The sequence below is a fragment of the Mustela putorius genome, unplaced genomic scaffold (assembly GCF_011764305.1).
Source record: "Mustela putorius furo isolate JIRA1106 unplaced genomic scaffold, ASM1176430v1.1 tig00003846_pilon_pilon_pilon, whole genome shotgun sequence".
Classification (NCBI taxonomy): Eukaryota; Metazoa; Chordata; class Mammalia; order Carnivora; family Mustelidae; genus Mustela; species Mustela putorius.
This window is the reverse complement of record NW_025421999.1, coordinates 14034975-14051971: the sequence shown is the minus strand read 5'-3', so window position 1 is coordinate 14051971 and position 16997 is coordinate 14034975. Positions and strand designations below refer to the sequence as shown.

General features: G+C 35.7%; 1 pseudogene; it reads left to right on the top strand.

The window, feature by feature from the left end:
• Positions 1 to 880: 880 nt before the first annotated feature.
• On the top strand, positions 881 to 1183 carry LOC123387177 (annotated as a pseudogene).
• Positions 1184 to 16997: the final 15814 nt, after the last annotated feature.

The window sequence follows — 16997 nt, the reverse complement described above, 5'->3', positions numbered from 1 at the left end:
TACTTCTTCACTGTAATATTATCTCTAGTATTTTACCCTCTAGACAGTCCTCATTGTCCAAAATAATAATCATTTCAAAAAAATCACTCAATTCATTTAGCTCATATATCTTTAGATGAGCAGTAAGACAAACCCAGTTATTTAATTTAATTAATTCATGTCAAGGAAAAAAATTAAGATTTGTATTTTCTTCTCTACCAGTTTTCTCAAGTGCCTATTAGATTGTTCAAAGGAGCAATCATACTGTATCTCTGGATGGCAAGAAATCAGACTCTGTGTGATTCTCCAAACATCTTTACTAATTCCTAAGGAGATCTGTGTAACTGTTTCCCAATTTTAACCATTGTAACCTTGTACTATCATGTAATTAGCCCTGGGCATAGATACCTATTTTCTAAAACTACTTTCATCATCTTTATCCTTCCAAACCTTTTTATCCTGCTTTTCTTATCTCTATTAATGGGAATATCATCTACCTTTATCATGTATGACCATCATCATATGATTTTATTGCTCAAGGCACAAAAAGATTATCACCTTCTCTCACCTCTTACATAGTGACCAAATATTCTCAACCCTATCTGAAATATAACATGAAATCCATAAATTCATCTTATTTACATCCTATTTTTTCCATCTTCATTGAGGACCTTGTGGTGTGCCTCTAGGGTAAGCCTTCTTCCACACAGCTCCTTATCCACACAGCTAATATGATCTTGCTAGGATGCAAACTTTCCAGGCCATTTCCACTTACAACAGAAAAATAATCCCTTCAGGATCTAGTATATGCCTTCCTTCTCAAACTACTCTCAACTCTTCCACATGGAGCACATGATAATTACAAGTAAAACCAGCATTTAGAGACTGGGTTTGTGGCGACATGGCTAAACACACCAAGAAGATCAGAATCCTGGGTAAATAGGGGACCCGTTATGGTGTCTCCCTCAGAAAAATGGTGAAGAAGATTGAAATAAGCCAGCACACCCAGTACACTTGCTCCTTTTGTGGCAAAACCAAGATGAGAAGACAAGCTGTGGGGTTCTGGCATTGTGGCTCCTGCATGAAAACCATTGCTGCTGGCACCTGGACCTACAACATCACTTCCGCCCTCATGGCAAAGTCAGCCATCAGACTGAAGCAGTTGAAGGACCAGTTGAAGCTCCACCATTTGAAACACTGCTAACCTATATTAAACAGGTTAATTTATGTAACAAATTTTTTTTTAAAAAAACAACGTTTAGGGGCGCCTGGGTGGCTCAGTGGGTTGGGCCGCTGCCTTCGGCTCAGGTCATGATCCCAGGGTCCTGGGATCGAGCCCCGCATCGGGCTCTCTGCTCAGCAGGGAGCCTGCTTCCTCCTCTCTCTCTGCCTGCCTCTCTGCCTGTTTGTGATCTCTCTCTGTCAAATAAATAAATAAAATCTTTAAAAAAAAAAAAAAACAACATTTATTGGTCACTTACTCCATTCCAGGAGGCATTATAAATATTTTGTTAGGTCCATAATCAAAGGAGCGAGACTGATACAAAGTGAAGATCAAGCAAAGCTTTATTTTGCTCCAAGCATCGAGAATCAAACCGACCGTTCGGGGCCGCCTCTTACAGAGAGGGCAACCGCCCCCAGCCTCACAGACTAACTTTTATAGAGCAAAGGCCATGTGGTTGAGCCTGGCCACACACAGGTGGCCAATGAGATTGCAACACACAGAGAAATCTGCACAGTCATGCTAGGTCACACACGGGTGGCCAATTGAATTACAATTTACTCTAAAGTAGATATTTGAACTAGTCTATCACCTTGGTCAGAATTGGCACCCAAAAGGCGCCCAAAAGGTGGGGCCCACACTCTTTGGTAGCTAGGGAGACAGTATGAGGGCTCCACTAATTGGATGTCTCCACCTGGCCCAACTCATCCCTGCATTCGGGGCTCTGTTATCTCCACCTGATCTGCCCCGCCCTTGTATTTGGGCTCTGTTATCAGGGACTGGTCGACCATATTTTATTACATAAACAACAAAAATAAAAAGAACCTGGGGCTTAGTGGAGCACCTGAGTGGCTTTGTCAGTTAAGCATCTGACTTAATTTCAGCTCAAGTCATGATCTCAGAGTCTTGGAATGAAGCCCTACATCAGGCTCTGTGCTCAGCAGAGTCTGCTTGGGATTCCCTCCCTTTCTCTCTGCCCCTCCCCGCCTTATGCTGGCTCTCTCTCCATCTCTCTAATAAATAATTCTTTAAAAAAAAAAAAAAAAAACTTGAGGCTTAGTGAGAGTTGATAAATTTCCCAAGACTGCAAAATCATAAAATTATAGCATGGGCCTGAACCTAGGCTACTCTGAATTCACCCGCTCTGCCTCTGCCCTTGGTCTGTCTGGTCCCTAAGATGAGATCAAGAGTCCCATAGACACTCTGCCTTCTAACATATCCTTGATCACTGACTACAATCAGAGGACGTTATTAAATGCCTTGGGCTATACATAGCAAGGAAAGATGTTATTGGAGAATGCTGACTCTTTCTCTCCAAATGCCATCCATCAATAGTCAATTCGTGCAAACATCAAATCGTTTTGAAGTATAAGGAGAAAACATTAATTTGTATGAATTTAAGCATGTGATTAAAGCACGAAATTCTTCCCAGTCATGACTATGAGAAAGGTTTGAAATGAACTGTAGTCCTCAGACCACAGTGTATTAATGTATCTTCCCAAGGGCCCATAGCTAGGAATGTTTCAATGGCTCAAGTGCACCCATGGGTGGTTATCTGGAGTGCATGTAGATTCAGAAACAGCTTCTTTTTTTTTTTTTTAAGATTTTATTTATTTATTTGACAGAGAGATCACAAGTAGGCAGAGAGGCAGGCAGAGAGAGAGAGAGAGAGGAGGAAGCAGGCTTCCTGCCGAGCAGAGAGCCCGATGCGGGACTCGATCCCAGGACCCTGAGATCATGACCTGAGCCGAAGGCAGCGGCTCTAACCCACTGAGCCACCCAGGCGCCCCAGAAACAGCTTCTGTTTTTGAGTGAAGACCAAAAGAGGTATTGAAATTCCATAGAATATTGTAATTATAAGTCATATTTGGCAAATATTTTAATATATAACACAAACTACAATTTTTTTTTACTTTTTTCTCCTCCAAGGCATAAAGTATCAGAAAATATTTTAGACTCTCCTTATATTGAAAGAGAAGTAAACACAGCTAAACATACCTGTAGGCTAGAAAATTAACATACAGATTTTTTGCTGTCGTTGATCACAGACCATTTAAACCAAATAAACAATAATAAAACTATGCAATAGTTCTAATACAGGAGCCACATTAGTGATCAGTTCATTTTGAAAGTAAATTTATCGCAGATAGCTATAAATCATAAAAATCCTTTGGCATAATAAGTAAAATATAATTTTACATTGTCTAAATGTCCTCTATCATGGTAGAAAGACAATTTTAGCTATTGTAACTGGTATGGTGCATGGACTCTCGTTTTATAAATATTTAGGCTCTGACAGTCCAAGTGTGTAACTGAGAAGAGCAGAGCCCAGTGCAGAAGATGAACACCAGCCCCTGAATAAACTGGAGAAGACAAGAATGTAAGCATGACCATTCTTTTATTGCACTATGCTTTGTTTACTTTTAGACACTGTGTATCAATAAAGCCACAGGTGTCCAGTCTCCCACTAGGTTGTCACCAGAGAGTTTATCTTTTTGGCTTTCGAGTTTCTGTAATAACGTTATTCAAAAGATGAACCCATTTCACTTTTATTAACTGGGAAGTAATTTAATATGAACAATTTGAATAATTCCTTCTGAAAATATATTTTTATGGCAAATCTGTTGCTTGGAGTCTTAGGGTCTGATAAATGACAATCTAAACAGTTATTACTCACTGCAAAATGGTCAAAGACAAGGTTTAGCTATACCAAGCTGAAACCTTCCTTACTTCCAGTAATTCTCCCATAAAAGGCCCAAACACAATCATGCCAATTCTAGAGGCAGAACATATGAACAGAGCAATCTGTCTAAAATAGTATTCCTGCTGAGAAAACACAAGAAGACCATGAAAAAAAACTCTACTTGAAGGAAAAGGCAAATAGCAAAAATAATGAGCTTTCAAGTTAGAGACAGAGCAACTCTCTTCAAAGATGATATACACAACTACTTATACACAGCACTGATGAAATATAATTCAGAATAAAACATTCAAGAAAAGTCATAATTACTATAATCGCTGTCAATAATAATTTTTAAAAAGCCTTCTTTTTCAAACTACAATTTTGGAACATCTATTTACTGATATGGATGGCATGTTGTGTTGCACAGTCTTTTTTGTTGTTGTAAGTATTATTAAATTAATATAATTTTTTAAAAATCAGAACAAATGCAAACTGAAATGCATGGGTTGAATGTGAGGTGTGCTGGCAAGCCACTTTGATTTTGAGTGACATTAGATCTGATACTTTGTTATGTCTCCCATTTATGACATAGGTTGTTTCTGTCAAGCAGTGTTTTTTCTCTTGCAACTCTACATTTCTCCCTTTAAAATATTCCAAAATAAATTCAGTCATAGGTCATGTGCATAACCTCAACACCATCACCAAGCCTTTCTTTATTCCCAGCTTGAGCGCAAGCCTCTTGAAGAGGGAACAGGGACAATTTGCTTATACTCACTGTTCCATCTCCATTGCCTATACAGTGCCTGGTACATGGGAGGTGCTGAATAAATATTTATTGAATGAACAAACGAATGAGTAAATACTATGACAAGTTGTTAACACCTATTTTCAAATTAAAAACTCCATAGCAGCAGCAACAGCAACCTCTAATGTGTCAGTATTGTGTTAAATGTTGTGCACACCAGCACTCAGATAGATAGGACTATTTTCCTTTTACAAATGGAAAAATGAGGTTCTAAAGTTCAAGACACATGTGAATGGCTTACTGTTAAAGCCAAGTTTCTAACTAATTTTGGAAAAGTTCATATATCAACTCAAATTAAGTTTGGCTGAGAGTAACAGAAAACTTCATGGGAATGGTTTAAACTCAAGTTTGGTATCTAGCTGTGCTCTACAAAATTTTTAAGAACCAACACTCCATCCAGGTCACTGTTCTAACATATTTGAGTTTTGTCCTTTATTCTCATATTCTAAGGCAATATCTTCCCTCCAGAGAGCATGATGGAAGAGGAATTAAAGAGTAGTAAAAAAAAAAAAAAAAAATACATGACAATTCTGTCTTAAAGGTGTCTGGAAGCTGACACATTCATTTATATCTCACTGACCAGAATGTAATCACTGTTATGGGTTGAATTGTGTCCCTCAAAATTCATATGTTGAAATCCTAATACTCAGTACCTCAGAATATGACCTTACTTAGAAATAGGGTTGTTGAAGTTGCAATTAATTAAGATGAGGTCATACTGGAATAAGGTGGGCCTGTGATCCAGTATGACTGATGTCCTTTCAAAAAGAATGCTATGCAAAGACACAGACATGAACACAGGAAGAACATTAGAAGAAGATTAGAATCAAGCTGCCATAAGCCACAGAGCTACCACATGCTAGGAAAGATGCCTCGAACAGATCAATCACTTCCTGGCAGCTTCAGTGGGAACATGGCTCTGCTAACTTCATCTTGGACCTCTAGCCTCTAGAACCATGAGACAATAAATTTCTGTTGTTTAAGTCACTCATTTTGTAGTACTTTGTTAAGCCCTAGAAAATCAGTAACGTAACCTTTACAAAATCTAGGTTTTTGGCTCTATGTTCAGTTAAATTTTTGAAAAAGAAGGAAAATAACTATTTCAGGACAATAATCAGTCTCTGCTAAACTATGCTACTCTCTGGAAAGTGGTCTCGAGGTTCAGTATTTCAATTAATTGTGAAAAGTATATTAGCACATCACACTTTAAGCCACATAGAAAGAAGAAAAGGCTAACAATTTAATTATGACAGGTCACCTACAACAAGATGCATTCTTATTTCAGAGTTGTGAAATGTAAAAAAAAGAAATGGGCATCTTAGAATCAATAAAATATAGTAAATAATCTATAGACATTTATTTATAACAGTAAGCACAGGAAAGAAATAGTTTACATGAGCTATAATATAATATTTTATACTCTACCTTACATAAAACAGATGACTTGCCTTACTGCAAATTTAAAAAAGTATACAAAACTTCATCTGATGCAGATTATTAAAATGTCAATATAAATATTGATATAGATATAAATAAATAAAAGTAAACCTCTTCTTTGATTAACCTTGTTCAAAGTGCTTCCACTGTATTAGTGGAATGCAAAAATCAGTTGTTTCATATATTCCCCTTAAGTCAATGTAGTATTTGTTATCAGTTATATTTACCCTGGAAAAGACTTTTTGAGCAATTTGATGCCCCTTTCCCTCCCAAATAAGAAAATAATAATGCTGCTTTAATTGGGAATAATAAAAAGAGGATCTAATAAGTAAGATAATAAAAACTGTAAAATCATCAAATGCAGTCATAATTAATTTCCTGGCCTAAAAAACGCTTTTGCTTTTATTTTCCTTTTCTCCATGAAACTCAGTCCCATTTACTTGAATTATTCTCCTCATTATGTATCAGCTAAACTTCTTTAGAAGCAACTGGGATTTTTCTCTTTAGTCCCAAAAGAAAGTTTTAATTGCATGTTGCCATGACAAGTTGAATTATTAAGACACATATTACTAGAAAATTCTACAACTTTCTAATTTTAGAGTGTCTTATCAAGATAGCCACTTCCTTTAGATGTAGCCATGATCTAAAAAATGCAATGCATCTGTCTCACAATTAGCAAGGAACAATGTAAGGATCAGCTCACTTGTGTATCCAGGGCCAGAGAAAGGAAACCAGGATCTCCCACTGTGCAGGCTTTGATGATTTTACATTTGTGAACACATAACTGAGCTTAATTCAGCAACTGACCTGTGAAAGAGCATTAGTAATTAACATTAATATTAATAACTATTATAATATTTAGAGTGTCTCCCCATGGTATTACAGAATATAATAAAAACAATTTGAGATTCAATTATATCAATAAGCAGCTAAAACATTAGACAAAAACATTAGCTAACACAATGACAAAAATGCTTACCGTATAAAGCAGGCATCTGTGAGGCAAAGAGCAGGGCTTCTCATAAAGATTGCTGTATATTGTGCCTTTAAGCAATGTCTCTAGGTAGATATTTTTGGGAGAATGTAGAATTTAGTGGTAACAGTAATTTCGCTAAAGGAAAAGGTGAGGGAATAGTCAAACGTACTTAGAAAAATGGAGCTGATAAGTAATTCATTCTTTCTCTAGATGGTACTTATTGAATATACTTTGTCCCCATGATCACCTATATGCTTGACTAATCAATGTTCTAGATCAGGAGTCAGCATGCTTTTTAATGAAAGATAAATATTTTGGGCTTTACTGGACACTCTTTCACAGCTACTCAACTCTGCCATTTTAAGGTGAAAGAACCAATAATGCTTTGTGTTCCAATAACACTTTATTTATAAACACTGAAATTTGAGTTTCATATAATTTCCATATGCAATAGAATATTATTTCTTTATTTTGTTCTCAACCATTTAAAAATGTAAAAATCCTTCTTAGCTCACACACCACACAAAAACCTGTGGCAAGCCAGATTTGGTCCACAGACTATGGCTTGTCAACTTGGGTTCAACACTGAGTTTCGTAAAGTGAGGCATCTCTTAAATTCACCTATACCAACCTTCCAGTACCTAATACATTGCCTTATATTTGGTAGGTGCTCTGTAAGTACTTGTCAAAGTGAATACTGGCATTATAGAGGTCAATTATAGTGAATGAAAACAAAATGTAAAATATATTCATTTTTTTGTCAGCCTTCTTAAGCAGGTTCCTCCTACTATTCTCATTCATAGTATCCAGTTCTTTTCCATTAGGTAGTTACCACAATAGTTGGTTACATATTTATCTGTGAGTTTCCATGCCTATTACTATATTAATTTCAATTGCTAGTGTGATGAATTATCACAAACTTAGTGGCTTAAAGTAACACATATTGGCTATCTCACAGTTTCTGTAGGTTAGCAAGTTTGATGATATGGTGGGGTCTCTAATTACAGTGGCATACCGCCAAAATCAAGGTATCTGCAGGACTGTGTCCCTTTCTAAAAGCTCTAAGAAGATTCTTCTTTTAGACTCAGGGAACCTATTGGTAGAACTCAGTTCCGGGGGGTAGTAGGACAGAGGTCCCACATCCTCGATGACTGTGGCTATTATTCTCAGCTTCTAAAGTCCATTGCATTTCTTAACTCATGCCCTCTTTGTTTTCAAAACCAATAGCTACAGATCAAGTCCTTCTCATGCATCATCTCTACTATCTTTTCTTCTGCTCTCCATCTCCCTGTGGCTTCAAGCAGGAAATATTGTCTGCTTTTAAAGTTTCATGAGATTAGATTGGTCCCATTCATATAACCTAGGGTAATCTCCCTGAGTTAAGATCAATAAACTTAATTACCTCTGCAAAGTCCCTTTGCCATGTAATATAACACAGTTATAGGTTTCAGGGATCAGGACATAGACATCTTTGGGAAAGGTATTGAAAAATGGGAAATAAAAAACCTTCCCTAGAAATCTGCTGAGGATTAAATACATGTATGTATGTATGTATGTGTATATTTCCTAGAGATCACAATGCTCAGCTCATAGTTAGCACTCATTTTATTATAGCCATTATAAATGCTAAAGGCATTTTGAGGTCCTAAGGTAGTTGATGGAATTAACTTAAGTGGGAAGTACTAGAGTAGAGGAAATGAGAAAAAAAAGGGGGAGAGTGAGAGGAAAGGAGAGAAGAGAGGAGAGAAGAGAAAGGCCTCCCAGCAGAACCCTGCCATCCACATATTTAAGAAGCAAATAACTGAAGAGAAGTAAGACTCAGTGTCTAATATATAAAGGAGGGCGGGCACTTATATTGAACACTGAGTGTTATATGTAAGTGTAAATCACTAAATTCTACTCCTGAAACCAAAGTTACACCACATGTTTATTTACTAACAAGAATTTAAGTAAAAATTTGAAAAAGAAAAGAAAAAAAGAATAAGTGGCTAAAGAAACAAGAGAAAGAGAAAAGCGTGGTCTTGGGAATAAAAGTGGAGGAGGGTTTTGAAAGACAGAGTAACAGTTTCGAATATAGCAATAATAACGTACTGTAAAAACTGAAGTGATATTACATTATTGGATAAAGAGGTCAGTGATGATTCTGTAAAGAAGAAAAAAAAAAAAGGAGAAAAGGGGAAACAGGATGATAAAGTATGGTCTATTCTTTCCAGAATCTTGAAGAAATAAGAGAGGTGGGCAGTACCTTGAGGAAAGGGTTTTGGTCAAAAAGGTTGATGTAGAGGAGAGTTTGGTTGTTCGTGTGTGATCTGAAGGCCCTTCACTCATTCCTTACCATAGCTATTTCAGTCCCTTACCTCTTCTCATGCCCTGTCCCTCTCACCTTCCCCCATCATGCTGCAGCTCACCCATTTCGTGCAACATATAGGAACCATCAAGTAGGAACATTCTCAACTTCTCAATACAACCTGTATCACCAGCTTGACTTTTCCCACTCTGCTCAGCATCTGCATTCTCAGCACTTTCTCTAAAGTCCCCACTTCTTCCTACTTTGGGAATCCAGTGAATTAGTTCTTTTACTCATTCAGCTGCGTATCACCTAGTTGGTTTGCCTTAGCAGGCAGTTACCTGGGCACCTCAGTGTTCCCTGTATGTTCTCTCTAGGCTATCCTAGGCTGTTCTATGGCAGAGACAGAACCCAAAACAAGAAAACGAGTTACAAGCTGAGCCCCAATTCAAGGACTGGAGATATAGATTACTGCTAGATGGGAGAAGCTAAAAAATCACGTTGCAAAGGGCATGGAAATAGGAAGAGCATTATCCGGGTACCTCAGTAGAATCTATCACAACAGCCAAATCTCAGAAGAGAAGTTAGTTTTTTTATTTTGTTTTGCTTCTTAAATCTAAAACACAGGATATTGAGGGATGCAAATATAAACACCTACTCTACTTAATTGAGTATTGGGAGATAACGTTATACCTCAAAACTTCTCCAAGAATAGGAGAAAAGTTTCCCTACTGATAAGGATAGAAGCTGTAGGGAAGTTTGGAATGAATCTTTATGAAATGCAAAATGCTCATTTTATCTTAAGCATTATGATAAAGATGTAATTTACCTAAGTTTCAAAAAAGTACTTTAAAAATCAGGGACGTTGCAAGGGCAGGATAAAACAGCAAATAAAAAGGGCTGATCTTTGGAGTAAGAGATAAATCTCCAAACCTCCCGTACATAGGTGATTTCCTCTGTGTTTCGTTATGCTTCAAATGTCACATGTCCCCATTTTAAGTAATAGCACCATGTATCTCTCTTAGTAGTATTTATCGACGTAAAAATTTTACATTACTTTGTATGAACATATGCATAGGAGGGCAGGCACTCACTGACTTCAATTTTTACATTTCTTTGAGTATAAGTATTTTACATATATATAAAATATGCTTATATATATTTCATATATATGAAAAGGACATATATTTGAACCTATAATATGAAAAAATAAACAATCTTATCACTCTTCTTAAGAAATACATAATTATCAGTATTGTTGAAGCCCTCTGCATATTTCTCAGCACATCCTTTCTCCCACTCAATACTATTCACAGGTATTCTTTTCTACCATTGTGATTTTAGTACATACACATATATCTGTAAACAAATCACATTTAGTTTTGTGTTATTGAACTTTACATAAATCATTCATTTTCAATACTGCATAGCACACCACTATCTGTGTATATGTATATAAATTCATATATATATGTATCTATATGTATATAATTTTATGCATTCTTCTGTCAATGAATATTTTGATATTTAGATTGTTTCCAGGGGTTTTTTTTCGCCATTATAAACAATACAGATGCAGTCACCCATTCCTTCTGGCATACATATGCAAGAATTTCTGTCAAGATTATACCTAATAAATGAATTTCATATTTCCAACATTACTAAACAATGCCAAATTGTTTCCCAGAAGTGGTTTTACAGAAACAAATTCTCATCAGAACTGTATGACCTGACATTATTGCACCAATACTTGGTTTTATTAGGCTTCTTAATTTTTGCCAAATGGTTAGGGATAAAATTGTGCCTCGCTGTAGTTTTAATATGTGTTTCCCTGGTTATTAATGAGGTTGAGAATTTTTTCTTATATTTACTGATTCACATGTTTCATATGCTTAAAATTCCCTATATTTATTGGTATGTTTTATTTCTATCCCATTTTGTTTTGTTTTTCCATTGCATAAATTAGCTGGTTTTAGGTTTGTTGTTGTTGTTGTTATTGTTATTTTGGTAAGGTGAGGTAAGCTCTCCTAAAAATTTATTTAAATGAAAATATCTTTGATCTTCTTTTGGAAAGCTTGTTGCATGAAGTGCATAATTCTTCATAGATAGTGAGTTACTCTTGTGATAGTTAATTTTATTTGTCAACTTGACTGGACTGAGATGCCTAGAGAAAATATTATTTCTGGGTGTGTCTATGAAGGTGTTTCCAGAAGAAATTAACATTTGAAACAGTAGACTGAGGAGAAATTACCATGACCAATTTGGTCAGGTTTAATCCAATCCACCAAAAACCTAAATAGAACAAAAATGTACAGGTGAATTTACTTTGCTTGAGCTGGAAGATACATCTTCTCCTGCCCTTGGACATAGGTATCCCTGGTTATTGGGTTTGGGACTCAGATGGGGACTTAGACCATCAGTCCTTCTGATTCTCAGATCTTCAAGACTGGATTGAATTACAACACTGGCTTTCCTTGGTTACCAGTTTACAGACAACAGACCATGGCACTCCCCAGCCTGTATTATAGTATGAGACATTTTGTATAATAAATCTCCACATGTATAGAAAGAACCAATGCTATCAGATTAGTTCTATTTTTCTGGAGAATCCTGACAAATATGCCTTTCTATAACTAATAGCTATTTTTTCTACTGGCATTTAATGTTATGAAGTTCAATTTCAGCCTAAATCATCCTTTATAGATGATATTTCTTTTATCTCTGGTGACTGTTATAAGGAGTCCTTGTCTTTGTTTTTGTGTGGTTCCATTATGTTGTGACTAAATATGAATTTCTATTTATTTATCCTGTGTAGCTCATGTGATGGTTTTTTAATCTGAATTTGTATCTCTCATAAATTCTCTTAAGAAATTATCATTGTGTTCCTTGATAATCTCCTTTTAGGATTCCAATTAGACACATTCTTCCTGTTTTCTTCTTCTATGCCACTTAAGCTGTCTTATAAGATTTCTATATCCTAGCATCTCTGCGCTGCATTTTATTATTAACTTATTCATATAATTTATGATCAACAATTTATTATCTATCTTTTAGTTTATGACTTACCTTTCCTGCTATAGTCTATATTAACCTATAAATTGAGGGGTTTTTTTTAACTTAAGATTCATTTGTTTATTCCAGAGAGAGCGAACACCCCAGTGCATGAGTGAGGGAAGGGGAAGAGGGAAAGACTCTTCAAGCAGACTCCCTTGAGCCCAGAGCTTGTCATGAACTCTATCTCCAGGACCCTCGAGATCATGACCTGACCCAAAACTAAGAGCAGGACACTAAACTGACTAAGCCACACAGGGACCCCCATAAATTGAGGTTTTAATTTAAATTATTTTTTCTATTCTAGAAATGTAGGGAAGTAGTCTCTATGTTCCTACACAGTTTTCAGCCCTCTTGAGAATGATGCTGCCTATTGGGTTGTGGGTAGACATGGTATTAGTCACTTCTAAGAAGAATCTCAGATGAGCTTGTTTGCTACTTTTCAGGCATCCCTTAGCCTCAGTCAAAAAGAGGGACTTATGTTAAGATGACAGAGCCATGACTTCCAATCAGTCTTCATATGTGCCTAAGTTGCTGCGTAGCAGACAGTTAACAGAGTCACCTGATTCTCAGCCAGTTTTAAGGGAGTAAAAGGAGCATTTATTGTCAGGGTTATTTTGCTCTGCCACAGCATAGCTTATCCTGACTAAGACAAATTGCCAATTCATTCCTTTTCAACTCTATTTGGTTATTTTTTATATCCTCTTATACTTTGGTCACCTTTTTAAATATATATTCTTTCTTTCCTTATCTAATATTCTATAAGCAATGATTTCAATACCTAATGTCCTTGGGGTTTAAATATGTTGGTTTTTGTTTCCTCCTGCATGTATTTTATTTTCATTGTTGTTGTTGTTATTGTATGTTTATATTAAATTGAATTTAGTCTGTGGAAGAATCCCTCCAGAGAGGACTTTTATAGGCATCTGCTATAGACAAGGCATTTCAACAAACTGGGAATACTATAATTTAATCTCTCAGTTTCCAGGTTCCAGTTTCTCTGGCCACCCAGCTAGGATAAAGTAGAATCCTAGAACCATGTGAGGCAAGCCTATGGTACACATTCTGAAGCACTAACCCCTCCACCCCTTAGCTATGGCCAAAATAGAGTTTCATATCTGTTTCCATTTCTGACCAACGACTCTTTCTAACCTACCCTTTCACTGATAGTATATCCTTTTGGAAAACCAAAATTTTATGAAAATTTTCCTGACTCCCCCCATGAGGATATCCTGGTCCTCATTTACCTATTATTCCCTAAAATCCTAGGCAGCTGTATCATCATGTTTTCCCTCCCTATGCCCCAAGAAATGCCCCAAATGTTAAATTGGCTTGCAATTTTTCAGCTTTTAAATCCTTCCATGATCTTAGGGAAAGAGAAGGTACTTGAAGATTTCCTTTATTTTCTTGAGAACTCATCTATGAATTTAAAAATATATTTATTTTAGTTCAGTACATGTTTATGTGTTTTTCAGAAGAGCTTGAAACAAAACTGTATGTTTTAAACACAGCTATATTTCCACCTCTATATGAATATGAAAATATTATTTAACAAATGTTATGAAACTGTTCAGATTAAAGAAAATACAACACAAAAATAAGACATACTAAATATATTTTTAATTTCTAAATACCCTAACATATAGAAAATTAAGGAGAATGATATAAAACAAATAGCCACTCTCTGTCTACCCATATATTATAAATGTTGACATTCTTCTACATGTGCTTCAACATTATTTTACAGTAATACACTGTTGCCAAAATAAATAACTTCCAATTAGAGCTAATTGAAAAGTAGAGGATTTATTTATGCATCCTTTCAATTAACATACATTGACTCAAAATTAAATATCATATACAATGCTTAGCACTGGAGATTTAAATCATGTATGTTAGGTCAATACTGGAACTATGCCTTTCAAAATAAAATTTTACTATGACATGTTATTGATGATTCAATCTTGTTCCATAAACATTTATTGAGCACCTAGGGAAAAATCTAGCAGTAAAAATAAGGAAGGGGAAGAAAATGCTCTAATAATGAGGAAACTTCTTTATTACTTACTGACACTGTGTATCTAAAAAAAATTGACTCATCTATGTATGTTATCCCCTGCCTTTCACCTCTATCTGGATTATTTATTACTCCTTGACAGAAAGATCAATATATTGTGGATTCATTTATATATATTCAATATCAGTGAGATAAAATATAATTATGAAAGTACTATTACATTAAAAAGTACCAGATAGAACTATTATAGATACTTAGAGATGAGCTATGCCTCTTTCATTTCCTGTACTTTACTGTGCAAGTAGATATAATACTATTTCTTCCATTATGAATTGAGATATTCTTAAATTTGTTGAAGAATTTCAATAAAGGCAATGAAAAGAATTATTAATCCCCTTGGATAGTAGTGGGAAATGCACTGTAATTGGTAGGCTTCTATCAGAGTTCTTGGAATTTCTCCAACTGCATTAGCAATTGGTCATCTTAATTACATGGTCCATTAGTTGAAATCTGCATCACAAAACTACCATGCACAATTCTTGCCAACTCTGATCCATTCATTGTAAGGTCAAAGTTTCCTTGCTCATTGCAAAATGAAACTAGATATATTAAGTTAAAGTATTTTGAGCTCATTAAATATACAACCTCAACTTAGCCACCATATCACATACAGAAAATAACTTCAATTCTACAGACAGTTCCTCTAATACTTTAAGCTTTTTATAATGTAAGGTAATTCTACAAAAGATCTGGACACAGGAAAAAAAATTTTAAGAGCATATGGGTTATTGAGCTTCTACTTTCTGTGCCTTATAGATATAATTAACTACAATGTTGATACAAATGTATCAGTTTAATTTTATAATCATGAGTGTGTTTCTAAATTAAAAGTAGATTTCAGAAGCAACCTTACCACTGCCAATAAGTATTTAGTCCAGGAGAGTTCATGGAATCTTAACAGAAACCATCTTGCAATGTTTCTTTTAGCACAGTTTCTTCTCAAAATTACTTAGATAACAAACTAATCTTGAATGGTTCTATTCAATGTTCATTCCTTTACTTGGTCAGATATTAACATTTTGTTAGTATCTGCTATGTGCCCCATGCTGATATATTAAGGTAAGGCAAGAGATATTCGCTGTCCTCAAGACACTTGTGACCCAGCCCATTCTATATAATATTTTCAAAACAGTTCAGCTTATCATATGTTGTTTTCTATCACAGAGCACTCAATTCTCCATTTTCTTGCAAAGGATATAATGGAATTATCCTTGCTAACATCCTAAGACTGTACATTTCTTGAACCTGGTCTAATTTATCAAAATGTTGAGGCTAACCTAGAATACAGCATATGATGAATTCAGACTAACATTGTTCTAAGCCTTAAATATACATTGATGATCCATTCTAGAATTTTACCCAGTACTGAAGCCACGTTTACTGGTTTTATATTGCAGCTTCCAGCTTTCCCTCAATGAAAGTGGGGACGGTAGGCCTGTCGCTTGTCCTCCTGTATTTCTTTTTCATTTCACCAAATCCTTAGAGATCACTGAGAAAATTTCAAGTGCATATGCAAGTTCTTATAGTAGCTGAGCTCCAAATATTCTGTGTCAGAAGAAGAGCTACATCATCTCTTACAGCCTTTTCATTCAACCATAATTTCATATCAATACTCATTCTAAACTTTCTCACCTAAAACCTATCCCCTGTGGCACAAAAAAGAAATGGAAGTAGTTGAGCACAGAACTGTTTGCCTCACCTCTTCACATTATACCTTTGTCCTCACTGCATAGTCATGCCTTAATCTTTCTCAGGATTTGAACAAAATAACAAAAACAAAACAAAAGAAAAAAGCCTTTCTGCTGTCTCTATATTTTTTCTCATTGCAGATACCCGTGGTATATCTAATGTACATCATTAGCTAAATTCCATCCAGTCCACCTTTTTAGCCAACTTCTCAAAAATTACATCTTACTAAATTGCTATCTAGGCAGCTGTATCTCTCTCTATATATATTATCTTTTCTGTTTTCCTTTTCATTTGAATCGGTTGCAAATGTGGAGTCTGATATTCATTTTTGGAGGCTCCCAGCCTTCTTAACTCATCCTCCCTTTTAGAGGGTCAAGGAGTGGGATCAAATCTGTTATGGTGGAAGCTTAGAGATGATATGACTTAAGTCAAATCATCTTATACAACTCTGGCTGTCTGGAAACAGGAATAAAGCAGTTTCCTGGAAGGAACTGTGTAGATAGGATGAGCTCTACAAAGTTCAATCTCATTTCTAATCCTATTAGTCCCAAGGGAAATAGATAAAAGAACCATTAAAGTGTCCTGGCCTTGTGACTGCACCCCAGTCTCTGACAATGGCTACCTCCTTGTGGTCAGCAAAAAGACTGCTAGTATCAGGGAATTTCAGCTAAGGTGATCTTTGGTGATGGCAAAGATGACAGTAATAAAACTGTACCTTGTATATTTCTTACATCGTAGACACACTATTACACAGTGTTACTGAAATAGGTTAGAAGGAAATGGAACAAACT